Genomic DNA, 15,491 nt, shown 5'->3' with positions numbered 1-15,491 from the left:
CTGCCACTGAGCTTCCAGAGGAGTGGCTGGATGGCTCAGTTGGCTAGAGTGTGAGCTCTCAACAACAAGGTTGCCGGTTCTATTCCCTCATGGGATGGTGGGCTGCGCTCCTTGCAACTAAAGATTGAAAAAACCAGTGACTGGACTTGGAGCTGAGCTGTGCCCTTCACAACTAGATTGAAGGACAACGACTTGGAGCTGATGGGCCCTGGAGAAACACACTGTTCCAATAAAAATTAAAAAATAAAGAAACAAAGAAAGGAAGCCAACCGAAGTCTGAATCATCCGAAACTTGGATGTTTAAAGACTGGCAGAAGGGGATAAACTGATCAAGGAGCCTAAGAAATGAGTACAGATGTAAGCAGAAAACCAGGAGAGTATAAAGTCATCATAGAATGCTGCTGAGAGACAAGGAACATGAGGATTGAAAAGCAGCCACTGGCCAAGACTGAACTGTAATAAATCTATTGACTTTAGGTGACACACAAAAAAAGATTTTTAAAATTAAAAATGAAAAACAAAATACAACAAAAAGCAGCCACTGGATTTAAAAACAAAGTCATTGATAACCTTGGTAAGAGTCATTCTGAGGAAAAGGACAAAGCCAGATTGCAATGGCAGAGGAATAAGTGTAAGGTCACAGGGATTGCAGATGACCTTGAGAAATGCTGATATAAAAGGAGGAGTTATAGACCATAGAGTAATCTCTCAATAAATAATAGTTTTTGTTACTATTATTTTATAGTCATTTAATAAATTGTATAAGTACTTGGGAATTTTCACTTAAGTATTAAATTTACTTGCTTAGTTTATATTAATTTTTGCTGTTAATTTTATTTTTAAAAATATGCAATACATCCAAATGGTTCCAAATTTCCACTCTGTCCCTCAACCCCCAGTTTCTTTCCCAGAAGAAACAATGTTGTTGATGTAGGAATATTTTCCTGTGAGTCCCCAAATCATGTAGATGGTGTTGGATCTGCTGGCAGTTTCTGGGTGTAGGCCAGGATCATGTCTCATGAGACCGAAGAATGGAAATACGGACCCAGGAGAGGCAAAGAATTTTTAAAAGAGGATAGTTTATTGAAAGCGAAGAGTCAAAGCTCCCAAGCAGTAGGGGGTCCCAAATGGCAAAAGCTCTTACTTTTATACCTTCCCTTGCCTATTTGGGAAAGGGGAGCTGTTTGAAGAAGGAAACTAGTTTGAAGAAGGGAACTGGCGCCTTCTAATGAAATTCGTCTACCAGGTTTGTTCTGCTGGCTCATCCTAAAGGAATTAGCAAAGTAACCCACTCTTATATATCAGATCTGCTCCATTTGTCAGGCCAAAAGGAATTTTATGATTAACCTCGAGCCCTTGTTATATTTTGTCCTGAAGCAAAGGAGTGATTTCAAAACCTGGAGTTTTAGGATATGGCTGTCTTTGTTTATTCCACCAGGGACCCCCTGTCTACCTAGGGACATGCTAACTATCCTGTATCATTGTGAGTTTAGTTACTTCCTTTTTTAAAAAGCTACTTGATGCTAAATAAAGAACCACAGACCCAAAATGGCATCATTCATGCTGAAAGCCCATGACACCAAACCTAGATTTAATGCCTGATCTAATTGCAGGTTCAAGCTCTCTCAAAAACATCAGCTTAATGAAGGCCAGTACATCAAAATGGGGAAAAGTCAGTACAAGTCATGAATGAAATGGTGTCTTCAAGCACCCAGACCTCACTGTTGTAGTATTAGTAATAATTATTATACAAATTAACACTCATTTATATGGTATTTCACAAATTACAAGATGCTGTCACAAAATTTACCTCATTTCATTCCTTCAATCCCTCCACCTCCTTGTGATCAGTATCAGTCAGTAGTTTGAAAAAAATAATCTCCCTCAAGATCAAGAGCATATAATTCATTGATGGTTCATTTTGAGTGAGTGTGCTTTCCTTCTAATAATTAGCTAAGATCCACTACCCTATAAGTATGGAACTTTTTTAATTTGGGGATATAGGACAAAAGTAATCTTATAGCACAGAGTATTTGGGGAAGGGGCCCATACCCCAAAATTGAAGTGATGGGGTAGAATACCCCAAGAACATCAAAGGTCAAATAAAAGAGGCACTAAATGTAAGGGAAAGAGTGCAGAAAGGATATCCACCTGTTTACCAAAAATAAATTTTCCCCATTCTAAAAATGTGTGCTGTAGTAAGTGGGGAAATTAATTTTCCCTGTATTTCTGTGTTCCTGCAAAGCCCCAGCCTCTTGAGCCACAGACACTAATCTGCTGTGAAGATGAGACTGTTTGTGTGTGTCCCCAGGAATATTTGCTCTTTACAGCCTTGTTGTGGAGCCATTTACTGGCATTTAAAGGGTCATAAAACTTCTCTAAAACTTCTCTATCTTACCTGGAAGAAAAGCCTTACGTTCCAGGATAGGGAATTGCTTTCCCTCCTCCCTAGAAAGAGCCCAGAAGGCCTGGGAGAACGGCGTCCCTTTGTGTTTAGACATCAAAAGAGAAGAAAACTCTGGTTGTAATCTCAAAGCGGCTGTTTTCTTCTTCTCCTAGAGACAGTTTAGATAATTTAGATTCCAAAGATAATTTAGCTTCCAAACGATAAGAATCCAAGATTCTTCCCCTTCTGTTCCTAAGGAAAACTAGTTTACATTAGGGGCAAAGATGTTTCTCCCTCCTTTAAGGAGGAGAAAGAGGAATGGTCATCACTCTCTATGAACTCCAGATCCATACTGCAGGGCCTCTCCTACACTGTGATCCCTCCACGCATGTAGGCTCACCCTCCTAGCTCTCACTGTGGCTCATGGGGGTGGGGTGCAGGGGGTGCGGGGGTGGGCCGGTGGGGGACTTGTGGGGGTAGATATTAAGGGCAGAAAGAGTTCAGAGAAAAAAGGATGAAAACTAAGGGGGCGAAAGAATGCTTTGTTTAAGAAAGGGGATTGAAATGGACCTTGAAGAATGAAAATGAGGTAGGTTAAGAGAGGAAAAGGTGAGCAGAAGGATCAAGGGAAGGAGAAATGCAACAAAGATTTGTGAAGTTTATATTAAGAGGGAAATAAGTCAGTTTGTGGAAAATGTAATATTTATGCAAAGGAGAAAACTTTGGGGATGTGGGTTCCACATTGTGAAGAGCTTGGAATTAGGATTTAAAGAATTTTATCCTTTATTCTGCAAAACTCAGAGACAAATTCAAGAACAGACTAGAGTTTTTAACATGCACTTGCAAAGGATACAAGTTAGTATGAAACTGGCTCACCTAATCAAGAAAATGAGAAGCATTTGTAGAAAATCACAAGGTCAGGAGATAACCGACTGTTATACAGTAGTGGACAGTTCTGACTGGATAACTTTCGGGTGCGTTTCAATAAAAAGAAAAACAAGATATTTCTGCCTTTTGGAAAAAAAGAACTTTATGTCTTATCTTGTAATTCAAGGTTTTCAGAATATTCCTAGTTTTTAAGGAATTCCTTGTCTTAAAGTGAAAGTCTTTTAGGAATATCAGCCTTTTCCTGGCTATGGCACAGCATGGGTTTGATTAGTTGTCATAGTGGACAGGGTTAGATAAGATATTAGGGTTTTTTCCCCATATTGTATAGACTACTGAGTAAAACCTCAAATGTTTATAGGCTTCAGCAGAGCCACCAGGTAGAGTTGGGCTGATTGTACATGTTGTGCCCTGCACAATTCTAGGGTATGCTAAGTGCACAGTGCCCCCTGGAGTTATAGAATGCAAAATTTGCTCAGCCACGATTGGAAACCTAGAGGCCACGCAGGTATGTTCAGAACACTGTGGAGTTTTAATAAAACAAATTTGCAGACTATATCCATCCTTGAAGCTCCAGTTTGGCACCTCTGCTATGGAATGTAGAGTCAGTCAGTATTTTTGTGCAGGGTAATGAGGCCTGTAAAATAGATTATAGAGAAAAGAGACTGGAAAGAAAGACACCAATCAGAAAATGATTTTAATAATCTAGAATTGAGGAAACAGGGGCCTGGCCCAGGGCCCTGGTAATAATAATAAAAATGAAGGAATTAATAGGTTTCAGTGATAGAATTCAGATTTGATTCAGAATCAAGTCAATTCAGACAATATCCCATAAGAAAAAAAGAGAAGTCCAGAGTGATACAAGGTTTTGAATGAGGGTTCGTAGGAAAATACTTGGAGAAACAATATTTACCTTTGAAAAAAATTCAGATTTTTAAAAAAGATTGTTAGATTTTAGATCTCAAAAGAGTAGATTTCACATGTAAAGAAAACAATTTTAGAATATAATAGTAAAAATCATGTTATGAAAGATTATGTAATACGATATAATGCTATGATTAAAAATATGTGGGGGAAAAAGCAGACAAGAGGGAGGAGGAAATTGGAAAACCTATGCAAAAATGTTAACAGTGACTATCTATGAGTAGTATGATTACGGGTTATAATAATTCTCTTTATACCTATATGGAGATTCCAAAATTTCTACAGTGCATGTGTTATATTTATAATCAGAAAATTTTTTTAAATATCCTAAAGACTTCCTTTTACATAATCCACAAATTAAACCTCCATTATTTTGTTTTTGTGGTAACCATTTGCAATAGCAAATGCTAATACGTTGTCTTTTTGGTGCAGGGAAAATAGGTCCTATTCTAAGGTGCTAGATACAAAGGCCTTGCATTCTCAAGGAGATAAATATTTAACGTTTTCAATAATGTAGATTTTTTTAGGCATTATTTTCTAATTCAAAAATTAATTTCAAGTGTGTTAATGATCTTTTTAAAAAAGACATAGTTTTTTGGGGGAAGTGCATTAGCTATTAGCCTTTTGTGAGGTGTATTCAAGACTTAAAGCCTATCTGAGCTTATAGCAAGAAAAGAAAGATTCAAGGTAAGAAAGAACAATAATGATATCCATAATAAAAAGTAATAATGTTTATAGTACTTTAAAGTTTTTAAAAAGGGCTTCATATATATTTGATGCAAGCCTCATTTGATCTTTCAGTAAAAACTAGTATGTAACAATGGCAGGAATTTTTTTTGGCTCTATTTTGTGGAAGAGACATTGAGACTCATAGACATAAAATTTCTGGCTCAGTATCACACAGTTACTAAATAGTGAAGCCAGAATTAAAATCAAAGTCTTCCATTTCCAAGTACTGTGATTTTTCCTACAGATTTTGAATGGGAAACCATAAAAGCCGTGCTTTGCCCACAGGGTTAGACCTTTCTCTGCACTGAAAGGGGAGCCTGTTAATCTTACTACCTTCACCCAGCCCCATAACCTGGTCAAGCTCCAGGATGTCACCGTGGCCCAGACTGCTCAAGCTTAGTGAAACCCAAAGTACAACAAAGGAAAATAGAAAGTGATTAAAAGCTCTTTTGTTAAACAAACAAACAGACCAAAAACAAAACAAAACAAAAACACCTTTCTTTAAAGCATATTTTGACATTTTAAACTGCACAATGGTTTGCACATAAGCCTTCCTAAAATAAATATAAGAGTAAAGGTCTGAGATAAATAATGGAAATGACTGAACAACTTACAAGTTGATCAACTTCCACCACCAGAATAATTTTTTATCTGTGAATCTTATCATAAACGGTTAAAAGGGGAGCATAACTCTCTTGGGTAACCTGAAGCAGAACTTCAAGAATCAGCTTCAGTTCCACCTGGTTGTAACTTAAAAATTAGTTTTCCCTTCATACTTCTTTAATATGATCCCATTTGGCAGTTATGCCCACCTGCTGGAAGAATTTTTCATTGTTCTGTGATCAAGGGTATTCATTTGTCTTAACTGAGACTCTACTGTTGGTCATGCAAGCGTGATTTTTGCTTTGAACACAATTTTGATTTGATACATTCTCAGATTGTTCTTCACGCATGCATGGGTTTTTTTGTGTGCATCATTTTTTTCCTGCCTGGATAATTAACTTCTCACTATTTGGATATTTGTTCATGCTTTTATGTGCGCACCCATACTGCTTTGTTGTGTAAATCCTTATTGCTGGGTAACTTGGATACATTAGTACATAGCTCATCTATCATTCTGTTAATCACTTCAAGTGGTAAACTTAAAGAAGAAGATCTTGTAAAAATGTCCAGACATTACAATAGAGTTCATCCTCCTGCCCACAGCTAATCCCTCTAGTATTATTTATCTACTTCTGCTGACGGAGTTCAGGACATGCTACCCCCAAAATATGGCACCAGGGCATATTGAATGTTTTTAGTTGAAGAAGCTTGAGAAAACAGCAGAAGCAGGCAGGTCACTCTGACCTTACCCCTGCTCTTCTTCCTTGAAATAGGTCATAAAATCCTCACGTCAGAGGTGCCCTCCCTATACCCAGAGGAAAACAGCATCTTTATCTCCAAAGACAAAGGTACACCAAGAAGAATCCAAACAAACAGGTCTTGCTAACCGTCCCCAGTTTACTACAATTACCTCATACTCCTCAACCTATCATATTTCTCAGGTTTAACTGTTTCTTTGAGTCTTGTGTCACACGAAACTTAAATTAAATAAATCTGTATGCTTTTCTCCTGCTAATCTATCTCTTCAGATTAATTTTCAGACCCATCCAGGGACCTTAAAAGGTCCAAGGAAAACTTTTTCCTCCCCTCCACTGCATAATTACTTGAGACATTGCAATTTAAAACAATAAACATTTATCTCATACCATTTCAGACGGTGAGGAATCTGGGAACAGCTGAGCTGAGTGTTTCTGGCTCAGAGTATCTCATGTGGTTAGAGCCAAAATGTCAGCCAGGAGTGCAGTCATCTGACCTTGGTTCCTCACGATGTGTGCGTGTCCACAAGGTTGCTTATGTAATGGCAGCTGACTTCCCCCAGAGTGAATGATGAGGGGAAGGGGGCAGAGGAGGGGCGATTGCCACCAAGATGGATGCCACAGTGTCTTTTATATCCTCATCTCAGAGGCAACAAAGCAACACTTCTGCTATATTCAATTGGTCACACAGATCATCCCTGGTAGAACATGGGAGGAAACGTCACAAGGGTGTGAATACCAGGAAGCAGGGATCACTGGGGGCCATCTTGGAGTCTGGCTACCATACTTCCTTTGTATCCTTTATTATCTTCTCCCACCTCCATCAATCACTCTTTTGCTCTTATACTTTAACTACTTCCTTTTTACTAGCTCTTCCCTATTTTGGTTCTAGATACTCTGAAGTCTCACTTCGATACCTTCTTGGGGAAAAAAAACCCACAAAAAACCCTTTCTAGACTATAGGTTCTGCTCTAGTTACCACTCTATCTCGAAGACTGAGTCTGCTTAAAGAGGAGTCCGTACACATCTCCTCTTTCTCACTTCCCATTTCTTAGGTCCACAACAATTTGACCTGAACCCCATCCTCTCCAATGGAACTGCAATCCCCAGGTCACCCGACTTTGCAAGGACTTCTTGGTTGAAAATTCCAACACATCTTTCAGTTCTTGCTTCATCTCTATAGCATTTGTTTTCCATGAATCTCTTTTACTTTGGCTGCTGTGACACCATTCTTCCCTGGCTTTTTCCTAACACTTGTATGATTGTTTTCTCAGTCTCCATTGCTGATCTTCTTCCTTTGCCTCTGTAAATTATTGGTATTCTCCACAATTCAACCCTCACCTTTTTTTTCTTATTCTAAACACTCTCCCTTTATAACTTCTAGACCAGTGGCTTTAGCTACCATCTGTATGCTGCTAACTGTCAAATCTAAATTCCCGGATTGGTTCTCTTTCTGGAGTTCCACGCCGTTATATACCAACTCCTTGCATAAGAGTGTGAAAGCCCCACTAGTTGCTCAATTGATAGAAGTGTTGGCTCAATGTGAGGGGGTCAATTACTTTTGAGAACTTCTGATGGGAGGGAAAACTTAAAAAAAAAAAATGTATTCTGAAAGAAACCTTACCTCCAAAAAGAGTTTTATCTGTTTAATACAACCCTTAGTGCAAAGGCATGATGGAATGTGGTCCCAGCAAAGGTTTCCCTACCCTCCTAGAAGAAACCACCAATATGTCCACCAAGCCATTATTTATAGTTTTAGTTCAGCATAAAGAACAGAAGGTTCACCCTAAAGTCAGTTTATGCAGAGAATGATAAATGTAAGAGCTGTACTCAGCTGCCTCATAATCAATTCCTATCTGTTAGTACCTCCTTGAGATACTTCATGATGGCTTTTCCAAGATTTGCCACATTCTCTCCTTCTAGACAAAAATTGCTCAACATCTCCCTGGAATTTGAGGCTTTTAGACCTAACCCTCTCCTGAACCACTGTTCTGAGAGCAAGTTCTAAGAGTCATGTCCCACAAGGTATTGTTAGCATAGACACTGACTGGTCTCCATCTGTTACTAGTAGCTGTTACTACTGCATCTGTTAGTAGTAGCTGTTACTACTACAGCTACTCCTGCTGCTTCTACCTTTCTACCATATAAATGTGCTGTGAGCAAGAGTTCGTCATGTTCAATAACATGGGAATGCCCGGTCACAGGACTCCAGGCAGCAGCCTGCTGTTCGTATACCTATCATACAAGATCAGAAAGTTTTCACATGTGCACGTTGGTAGGTACCCTTCTTCAAGAACAAAACCAGATGTCAGGTGGACAGGTGTTTTCCTCTTCTTCAAGTTGTGAACCATATTTTTGCCAATGAAATCACTGGTACTGAGACCAAACACTCAGAACTCCTAATGCTTGACTCTCCAGAGCCTCCATGCTCAGACTGATGCCAACACCCCTGTACGTCAAGCCCACCTAGGCAGAGACTGCCCAGAAACCAATCAGCAGTGCTACTACTGCTGTTCTAAGGTTTAAAACTGATCAGGGACCACAAGAAGAAACTCATGATTCACCCAAGGAAAAACATCTAAACATTGTAAAAACTTCAGGACCATGGGGGGAAAACGGCAAAATAAAATGAAGTTTTAAATAGAAAGATAAATTGAAACCAGTATGTATTGAGAAAATGCCATATCTAACAAACTTAATGCTCGTCCATTATCTATGGAGCTTTAAATAGTCAGAGAGGAAGGGAGGAAGGGAGGCAGGAAAGAAAAAATATATAAAGGGAGCTTCCTTGTCAAGAAATCCATGAGAAAGGTACACGGGTTGGTTCTGAGATACCCTGAAATGATCTTTTCAGGTTAGCCAACATTCCCTTCATCTCATCGTACTACTTATTATTTCTTATTGGTATCCCATAAATTTACAGCTGGTGTTAGTTTATACTGACATGTTTGTGTTTTTGTTAAGTGGAGAGTGCTTTATAGAGTCTTCGTAGTTAAGACATACTTCAGATGGTTCACTACATAAATTACTGTAGCTGCATGTAATCTTAATGTTCTAATGATCAACCAGGAAGAAGGCACAAAACATTTCCAATAGTATCTCTTGTACCAAGACAAGCCAGGAGTATTCTGATCCTGACAGTTTTTCAAACAAACACCGGATAGTGCTGTCTTCCAGAACATAGTAGAAGCCCGCAGTATGAAGATAAGGTACCAGCTATGACCTTCAAGTCCAACATAATCAAATTAGGAGGAAGAAATTCAACCGCGGAGAAGATTACAGCCTCACTCCATTGATCTACTACTGAAGGCATATTATACAGTGGAACATACCGTGTTTCCCCAAAAATAAGACCGGGTCTTATATTAAGTTGTGCTCCAAAAGATGCATTATGGCTTATGTTCAGGGGATGTCATCCTGAAAATCATGCTAGGGCTTATTTTCCGGTTAGGTCTTATTTTCCGGGAAACACAGTAGGTGCAAAAAGAAACGTTGTGGCACTTTGAATATAGGATGTAGATAATGGTAAGCAGACGCTGATCAATGTGGTAAGTTTGGGATGGCTTTGATTACATACTTTTTTTTTCAAAAGTTTATTCTTATGAACTTGGTTTGAGACGTCATGACATTGGCACGAATCTACAAGATCAACAGAACCTTCCAAGATTCTGCAAGCCTACCTAGTACCTCAGTCTCCTTGACATTCTCTTTTAACACTTGAGACTGGCTGTTGAGATTGAGGTGGAGGTTGAATGCGCAGCCTGAAGAAAACTGCAAATGTTTGTAAAATCTGCTGAAGGGATTTTGGAGATAAAAATGGCCCAGAACAAATAAAAAGATTGTCAAACTCTGCTGAAGGTTCACCTGAAGTTAGAAGTCATAGATTTATTGTGGCTATTGCATGCCACACCCTTTAAGTTTGTTTTCACAATTCTCATGATATCCATACATACAAATAATTTTTGTGATTATACAGAATTTAAATCACTAACTTAAACTTCAATAGCTAGTTAGGGTTTTGTGGTTACATAAAACAGAAAATTACTCTGGCTAATGTAAGATAAAGGAATTTCATTGAAAGGCTATATGAAGTTGATGAAACAAAGGGAAAGCTAATGAACCAATATGTAAAGGATGAAACCAAAGCATTTTCACATGTCTCACTAATAGAAATGAATAGACTGATTTTTTAGGACACAGATGCCTATGTGAATCACTTAAAGTCTGATTTGGATCACTCCACTCCTGAGTCCAGTTCCAGAGAGAGAAACTCTGCCCTAGCGAGGGTCAGATGCTTAGTTATGGGAGTTGCCTCCAAGGCTGGAATACAGTGTTGAGGATGTAATTCACCGAAAAAGAATTGGGATGTTGTTGCCAAAAGAAAAGGGATTGGACGATGGTGAACAAAAATTAGTAAGTGTCCACTGCAGATAAAATAGCAGGAGTTAGATCTGAATCTGTCTTTGTCAGATGTAAAACCAAATATTGTATGTACTTTGCCAAGTTGCCTCTTAATGGGAATGGAGAAGGCCGACTGTCATTTGGGGAAGGGGGCAGTAGAAACAGAAGAGTAAACATGTAAGAGAGTTGAGAATGCTGCAAATAGTGATGGATGATGGGGCCTCTGAACTGAGGAAGAAAGCGAGGCCAGAAAGGGACTCGAAAACCAGGAGAACTGGAGGAACAAGGTGGTAAGACCTGAGGTGAGGACATTCCTGAGCATCTTCTGAGATAACGCCAGAAATTATACAAGGTAAACCCAGTGAGACATGTCCTGAGCAGTGGAGGTATGTCATGAAGGGTCATCAAAGAACAAATAAAGTTCCAATTGTGTTTTAGTTTCTGATGGTCAGAAGCACACTAATTATTTGTTTTATTGAAAATTTCAGCAGGAGGGAACACAGTTAATTGCCATAGCCATTCTTAAAAATAAAAGCTGTTCCAGAGATTTTATGGTTTTGTGTTGAATAAAGGAAAAATGAAAACTATATTGATTATGGTATTTGCAAACTAAGTGGAGAATGTCTGAAGAATATTTTATGAATGAGCTTATTTTTCTACGCACCCCCTTTCCCAAAAGAACTGTTTTATGACTCCAGATAATTTGCTCACACAAGAATATTAACACAAGCCTAGAGGCTAAAGGTTTTAGGTGCCTAAAGATAGTCTTACTGCTAGAAGAAATTGAAAACAGGTGTCTTTATTTGCATGGTATGAAAAGGAAGGAAGATACAGCAGAGGAACTCTGCCATTTATGAAAAGAGCAGAGCACAGTTAAAATGAACCTTTGTAGAAAGGACAGAGGTGGGAGAGAAATGGGTGTGGCTATAAAAGGGCAACATGAAGAATCCTTGTGGGAATGGAAACATTCTGTATCTTGACTGTATGGATGCCAATATCCTGGTTGCAATTTAGGATAGCTCTGCAAGATGTTACCACTGGGGAAAACTACTAGGTAAAGACTATCTGAGATCTCTCTGTATTATTTCTTGTAACTGCATGAGAATCTGTTATTACCTCAAAATAAAAAGTTTCATTGCAAAGAAAAACAACAACAACAACAACAACACACACACACAAATGAACTTCCTTAGTTATAAGGAAGAACAGTTATCTTCACCCCTTGTATTTCCATATGCAGTAATTTCAGCTAGACCAGTGGTTCTCTACCCTGGCTGCACATTTATTCCCTGGGAGACCTCAAATTGCCAGGAGGGCTGAGAATCACGGAGCGTCTCCCCATCCCTCATTTACTCCTCCCCAGGGGGATAGGAGCAACTAGTTGGACACTGGAGTTGGGGAGAATAAACAGCTCAACCCTCCTCCACCCTTTCTAGACCTGTATTTTGCACGGAGTGGGTCTTCTCTCCCAGCATGCTGGGAAGACTGTGTTGTTCAGCTGTGCCAGTGACTAGCGGAAAAGTCTGGGAATAGTGTGAGTGTGTTCACTTGCCCATGCCTTCCAGTCAGCTTTACTAAGGTGACGTTATGACCTCCATCTGTCTGACTCCTGTGTCTCTCTCTTGATTGATTCTGACTTCAAGAGGAAAAAAGGGACAATACTACTTACGAGTGCATGCAAGAAAAGGGTTTTCAGATGATCTGAACTCTTATCCCAGACTCAGGGACCCTAGGGATTTGACCTTAGATTTGCCTTTTTGTCATTCTGCTCTCTGGAATATAAACAAGACAAATGTGGAATGTTAGAGGGTCAGGTTGTTCCTGGTTTACAAAAGCATTCACTGTGACACCTCTGACTGATGAGTTGCAGCTGTGCTGGGAGGCATGTGACTTGGCACTTACTCCTAGACTGTGCAACAAGCATGGGATACACACAGGTAGGGAATAGAAAGGGTGGCTGCCCTAAGATGAAGTCCACTGCACCAGGTTCAACCTCATTTCTTGCAAATGAACCCTGGGTACTGGAGGAGAACGGAAGCTGTACCTAACCTGTTACCAGATGCTAGAAGGCCTCTGCTGTTTGGCCATCTGCATTATTTACTGTGTTATCTTTTAAAGCTAAGTAAACTGGTGTGGGGAATATACCATGACTTGTGAGTCTTTTTGTCAATTTTGAACCTAGGACCCACTGATACTGAGTAACAGTATGTAGCAAGTAGTCTATTAAAATTCCAACACCTGTATCTGCTCTTCAATAACTGGATAATTAAAGTTCTTTTTTAAGTTCACTTAGTTGTTGCTGTCATTCTATAAATTAGTACACCTATCACGCATTCCAGCTCTACTTTCAATTTTCCTTCCTTTTGCAGAGAAGCAGAAAAGCTAAAAACTTACCGTCTAAGATAGGTAACTTACCTTGCAGTTAGAGGTAGTCCTATGACTCAACTCTGGCTAATGAAACATGAATTGAATTTTTCTGGAACTGCCTTTTCTGCTTCAGTCTTCTTACCTGGAACACACGTGTGATGCTTGAGGCTTAGCAGTCATTGCTAAATATGATAGCAAGTCAGAAGGAGTCAATTTACTTGATAGCACTGTTGAGCTGCCATTCCAGTCTTGGACCTCCCACCCCAAACTTCCTGGTGCATGAGGCAGAGACCCTTACTTCTTTAAGCAGCCAAGTGCAATCCTAACTGATGTATTTACCAATTCCATTTCCAAGTGTGGTAGGCAGAACGGCCCCCCTAAAGGTGTCCATGTCTTAATCCCTGGAACCTATGAATATATTACCTTACATGGCAAATGGGACTTTACAGACAAAATTAAGTCAAGGAGCTCCAGGTGGGGAAAGTATCTTGGATTATACAAGTGGGCCCCTATCATCATAAAGGTCCTTATAGATGAAAGAGGGAGACAGAGGGAGGATCAGAGAAAGAGATGTGACAACAGAAGCAGGGTTAGAGAAATGCTGTGTCTCTGGCTTTGAAGAAGGAGGAAAGGGGCCATGAGCCAAGGAATGTGGGCAGCCTAGAAGCTGGAAAAAGAAATGAAATGGCTACTTCCCTGAGCTTCCAGGAGGAACATAACCCTTTCAACACCTTGATTTTAGCTCAGTGAGGTCTGTGTCAGACTTCTACCAGGGAAGTGTCAGATAGTGACATTGTTCAAGCCACTACATTTGCAATAATCTGTTACAGCAGCAAAAGAAAATATACTATATTACAGCCTTTTAATAACAAATTATAAGTGCAAAGAAATTGCTTCCTTTCAGTGCAAGACATCTCTACTTTTTAAATCAAAGACAGGAAAAAAGAAAACCAAAACTTATTTTTTAAGAATAATGTTTTTAAAAATCCCCATGAAAATGAATTTTTATAGCCATGGTAACAATTAAATACTAATACTGGTTTAAAAATCTTGGTTGATCAGTGACAACTTGTTTCAGTAAACAGGTCTCAGTAACAGGAAACATACTGAGCTTCTGTAACCCATGCTTCTAAGGCTGATTTTCAAGTACTCCTGCCACAGTAACCAATACTTTCCATAAACCCTCTATTTGTTTTGTTCAAAGGGAAGTTAGTCTGATTTGTTTAGCTTTCCCTTAAGTAAGTGTTAAATTCAGTTTCTAGGTTTCAGATTTGGGGTTATGGTCTCACCCTTTGATATACTGTACATTTTTCTTAAGAAAAGAGACTTGTTCTTAATTTAATAAGGGTTAAGAAAAACACAAAGTACCAGATTTTGGTACTAACTACAGTAAGTAGTAAGTGAAGGGAGGTGGGAAAGCAGTATGTGAGCATTCGTTTTAATTATGTGAAGAAATAACTTTATGTGTTTAAAACTTTTGATTTTTTTTTCTATTTTTTTTTTTGCAAAACAAAAACCCTAAAAGTAAATAAAGTCACTCATGATCCCATCATCTTCATTTTCGAAATATTTAAAAAAGTAAAAGTCTTCTCTGATCTTTTCACCAATCCCACCCATCAGAGGTAAGTGCTATTGACAATTTTATGTCAGATCTATATTGGGCACAGGGGTGTTATTAATAAGCCTATTTTAACCAATTGCCATGATGTTGCTGGAGTCTTTGGAATGTATTTTATACAGTTGGATATAGTTTAGTAGTTTTAACTTGGTTGTGAGCTTCTTGAGAACAGTAGTCATGCTATATTCACCTTTGCAAAACAGATTATGTATGTTACATAATAGGTTTTTGACAAATATTTATTGAATTGAATTAAGAACTAAATTTCTCTTCTAAGATCCCATTCAATCTCTGGTATAAGAATATAACACTTAGTCCCTAAGGGGATATGGGTCCAACTGTAGTAGACTCTCTGGGACCTGAAGTTTAAAGTTCTAGGACAGTATTACTCAAAGAGTGGTCGAGTCGTCAAGAGAATTTGGCATCTCAGAGGAAAAAGCAGAAGTAATTTTGTTGACACACAGTTTGTAAATGTGAAATTAAGAGTAGTTACTACTTTTTCAAAAATCCTCTTATATTCTTAGTTTATTATTTTTAAAATAGATATGATTTTCACATGATTCAAAATTGGAAAAGGTCTCCATCCAACCACATTCCCTAGCCAATATTGATCAGTTTATGTATCCTTCCAGAGGTATTTTACAACATACAAGAAAATACCACACACACACACAACTTCCCCTCTTTTTACACAAGTAATTTAGGCTATACACTCTTCTGCAACTTATTACGTGCAACAGTATGTCTAAGACAACTTTCCATATCAGTACACCAAGAGTGGCCTCATTCTCTTTTATAGCTACAGAGAATTCTTGAATGGACC

Source organism: Rhinolophus ferrumequinum, chromosome 10 (assembly GCF_004115265.2).
Source record: "Rhinolophus ferrumequinum isolate MPI-CBG mRhiFer1 chromosome 10, mRhiFer1_v1.p, whole genome shotgun sequence".
Lineage (NCBI taxonomy): Eukaryota > Metazoa > Chordata > Mammalia > Chiroptera > Rhinolophidae > Rhinolophus > Rhinolophus ferrumequinum.
Note: the sequence above shows the minus strand (reverse complement) of the source record.